We start from the raw sequence: 4,592 nt of genomic DNA, 5'->3' as shown, positions 1-4,592 counted from the left end.
TTTCTTACTTCAATTATATTAGGTGTTGCTTTACATATTTTGGGGGCTCTTTCATTGGAAGGATAGATATTTTTTTATGGTTATATCCTCTTGTTCAGTTGACCCTATAACCATGAGATTTGTCTTTTCTGCTGGGCTTTTCTTTAAAGTTTATTTTATCTGAGATTAATATTGTCACCCCTGCTCATTTTAAAAATTGCAATTAGCTTGGCATAGCTTTTTCTATCCTTTAATTTTTAATCATTTTTTTGTCTTTGTGTATAAGTTGTGGCTCTTGAAGATAGCATACTGAAGGAATCTGCTTTCTTATCCATTCTATTACTCTCTGCCTCTTGACTGGTGCATTCAATCCATTGACTTTTTGTATAATTATCTATAGGTATGGATTAATTGTTGACATTATGCTGTTTGTTTTTTGTGGTATTGCTGGCTTGTTTGCTACGTATGCCTTCCCATGCTGAATTCATTTATTTGTGTGTGCTTGTTCTTGTCAATCTGTTCATATTGTTAATGCTTCCAGAATTTTTTGGACATTTCTTTGCTTGATTTGATGTGGAGATGTAATAAGTTTCTTTGAGGTCACCCTATACTTTAATAAGTTTGTCCTCTTTTTATGGCAGTCCGTTTTATTCTGAGATCTAACTGACCTCCTCACCACTTGGATCTCTGTTACTAAACTCTCCCCTTCTTTAGCCTTGTTGTTGTTCTGTTCATAGGCTGACCTCCTAGATCCCCTGCCTTCAATTTTGTAGTTTTGTTTATACCTGGACTCTTCTGTCTCTGGACTGAGATCCAGGTGGTATTACTACATATGTCAATTTCTGATTGTTGTCTGGTCTTGTTGATTCTCAATCCAATGAACTCACTTTTGAAGTGCTGTCTTGATCTTTACAAATCCCTTAATTTCTGTTTATCCTGAAATATTTTGTAGTAATATTTAATTGATAGCTTTGTTGGCTATATGACTCCTGGTTGGCAGATTTTTTTCTTTCAGAATTTTGTATATGTCTCCCTGTTGTCATCTTGCCTGCATGGTTTCTGCTGAGAAATCAGAGCTTAATCTTATTGATGTTCCTTTGTATGTAACATTTATTTTTTCCCTAGCTGCTTTCAGGAGTATCTCCTTGTCTTTGATTTTGGAAAGTTTGATTATAATAAGTCTTGGTGATTTTCTTTTGGGGGTCTGTCCTTCCTGAGGTTTGTTCAGATTCTTGAATACTTATCTTCTTGTCCTTCAAGATGCTAGCGAAATTTTCTCCCAGCTGATCTTTTACTATCTATTTTTGTAGTGTTTTTGGTCTATTTCTGCTCTAGAATTCCAATCAACCTCAAGCTATTCCTCTTCATGTTGTCCTACATGAATCTTAGGTTTTCTTCAGGTTTTTTCATTTTTTTCTTCTGCTTGTTCTTCTATCTTAGCAATACTGAGAGATTTATCTTTAAACTCATTGATTCTGGCTTTCATCCATTTATTCTACTCCTTTGCCCATTCAGTGTGTTGCCCATTTCTGATATTTTAGCATTAATCATCTGGACCTCTTTATGCAAGTTTTTTATTGATTACAAAGCTGTATTAACTTTGCTTGATTGTTCTGTAGCACTTTTCTGACTACTTCCTTATTTGTCTCAGTATTTCTGTAAAATATTTGGATGCACCACAATATCATTCTCCTAAATTCCACCTTCAGGCAATTCCAAAGTCTCTTCACCCTCTAATACCAATCCTAGCTTTTTCTTGGCAATATGTTTGAGCTACTCTGTCTTTTTTCTGCAAATGAAGAGAAAAGTTCTGCTGCTTTTCAGGCATCATGGTGTTGTTGTATTTGTGTTAATTAGATGAATGTATGATGGTGTACATAGCGTAGTGGTTATGAATCGGCTGTGAACCTTAAGGTCAGCAGTTCGAAATTACCAGCTGTTCCGCGGGAGAAAGATGAGGCTTTCTGCTCCCATAAAGATTTATAGCCTCGGAAAAGCTGTACAGGGTCACTATGAGTTGGAACCGACTTCATGGCACATAACAACAACAACAACATGATGGTGTACACACCAGTTGACTTCTGATAGGTGTTGTTAGGAGATGGGCCTCTCTGCTCACTGCTCTTATGGCTCCCTTTATAGTGTTTTAAACAGGTGTCTCTTGTATATATGGCTCTGATATATAGCAGCTGGCATTGGCTCTTGCTCTACTGATGGGGTTTTACAGAGTGCAAATGTATCTTGGCTGTATGGCTAGAGTTGCTGTCTCTTATCAGGTGAGATATGAATTGAAACTCCCACAAAGATAGAAGGAGGGCCAAATTCAAGACTAAACCCCAAAGTCAAATGTCCTAAAAACTCAGGAAAGATATTTATATAAAGTTATGAGACCCAATAAAATCAAAGAGGTGATATCCTAAAATAATATTTAAAAAACTGGAAAATATGAGTAATTATTTCCTTCCACATTATTGATTCTGGAATCCTGGTGTGGTGCTGTGGGTTAATGTGCTGGACTGCAAAGTTGGTTTGAGCCACAAGGTTGGTGGTTCAAGCTGAACATCTGCTCCTCAGAAACCCTATACAGGGTCATTATGGTTTGGAACTGACTCAATGGCACTTAATAGCAAAAACAATGGGCTCTAGTCTTCAGAGCTGACTGAAAAAATTCCACACTGTTCCTGCTGTGCCAATGCATACTGACCTAGGCCTTCCTTCCTTCTCCACCCCCTTCTCCCATCAATGCTGACACTTCCTAATGAGAATCAGCTCAAGGCTGGCCATATCCTCTATGGAAGAGACTCCTGTATCAGTTTCGTTTTTTGTTTTCATTTGTTTCTGCCTCCACTTGTGCCCTATGCAAATCCTACCCCCAAGCAGTACAGCACCCTCAGTGTTAATCATTCTGCACATTGCAAAACATTGAGTGACACATTGGATCTTCCCTGGCGTAGGACCAAAGAGAAGAATTCATTTTGTATATAAGCTTTAGCATGTCCTCTAGCTCCAAGAAAATGATATATATATAAATAGCCAGGCAGCTCAAGGCCAGATGCCAGATGTTTTTCTTTGCCCTAGCCTAAGAACAAAGACCACCAGTCCTGACCACTTAAACTGTAACATCTCATAGTTTGTCAATTGTTAACCAATCCAAAAATTGTAAAGCTGAGAAACCCGAGCTTGTTTGAAAACTCTATAAAAACCCCGCAGACAAAGGGTTCGGGGCTCTAGCCCTAATCTGCTGCATCGGATGCAGGTGGAGTCTGAGCTCGAGCTTGAATAAACAACCTTTGTGCACTCGGTGTCGGCTCCTTGGTGATCTTTGCGGAACCCGAATTCTGGGCATAACACCTGGGGGTGTGCATTTGCACAAAACTTCTCTGTGGTTACTCTCGTGGAGATGTGTAGAGACGATGTGACAAGGGAGAGCAAAACAGAAAAAAGATACATTCACCACTGTTTCTGAAGATCATATAGTTTCTATATTGGGAGTACTCTCATTCCTGTCTCAGCCCCCTCTCTTCCACGAAGGCTTTGGCACATTAGCCATCTTTATTCAGAAGTCACCTTCTTTCTTGCTCTTATTTCAAATCTTTCTCCCAGTAAACACTTGAACCACCAACTTATCACTTTATCTGAAGTTCAGAGTTGTGGGACAATCTTTCCAATCTGTTTTGCCCAGTTTTCCATACTTTCACTGATGGAAGTCTGCACAACCTCTCTGCCTCTGGATATTGTTTTCTCCTGCCTATTATTGTAAAATAGATATGCATGTATGATAGAGATGAATATTGGATGTGATGATTACAGAGAGCTTCTAAGTTCACCTTCAGCCTATACGAGAGAGATTGGGTTTGCTAAAACAGGGAGTTAAAATTTTCCCTGAAAAGATAGGCATCTTGGTTTAAGCCTTTGAAGAGCATGGCCTTAGGTGGAATCCTGAATCCCACCCAGACCCTTCAGAGTTAGTACATTTGCATTTGAAAAGACATGCAGACCTACCCACAGATACTGGGAGAACAGGAGATTCATGATTGAAAGAAAGCAGAAATAAAAAGTAGGTAGTTTGGTGTTTTGAGTTTCACAGGCATCAAAGCAAGGAAAGTGAGCTCTTCAGAGAAAACCCCCTCCTAGGACAGGACGTTAAAGGGAACTAGCAAGCCATATGTTTGCTGGTGATCATATGGGTCTACAGGTGAGTGGAATTGGAGGAAATGTAGAAATGAAGACATGGGCTGAGCTTGAACCTGCGCTATTGGCACCTGTTAACCTTGAGATAATAGGAAGTTTGGCTGGTCTGAAGCTTAGGGAGTTGTATGAACTTCTGAGCCCCTTGGCATTGACCTAGCCACTCGGAGCTAGGGCTGAGAGTAAAGGAACCCATTGGTTTAAAGTGCAGGGAAGTATGTGTGAACTCCCAAACTTGCATTTGATATTCATTTGACCTAGGGCTAAGCTTACCACAACCTGACCAAATGACTATAAAGATTCTGATATTACAAGCAAGTGTAAATTGCTACAATTTGTTGGCCTGGATTTTTGCTTAAGGATGCAGTTGCTTAAAATTCCAACAGAAGTGGAAGGTTCTTCAGATAAGCAACCTGCTTGTCTTA

The sequence above is a fragment of the Chrysochloris asiatica genome, unplaced genomic scaffold (assembly GCF_000296735.1).
Source record: "Chrysochloris asiatica unplaced genomic scaffold, ChrAsi1.0 scaffold00169, whole genome shotgun sequence".
In the NCBI taxonomy this organism is placed as follows: Eukaryota; Metazoa; Chordata; class Mammalia; order Afrosoricida; family Chrysochloridae; genus Chrysochloris; species Chrysochloris asiatica.
The sequence above is the reverse complement of the archived record's forward strand: the minus strand, read 5'-3'. Positions refer to the sequence as shown.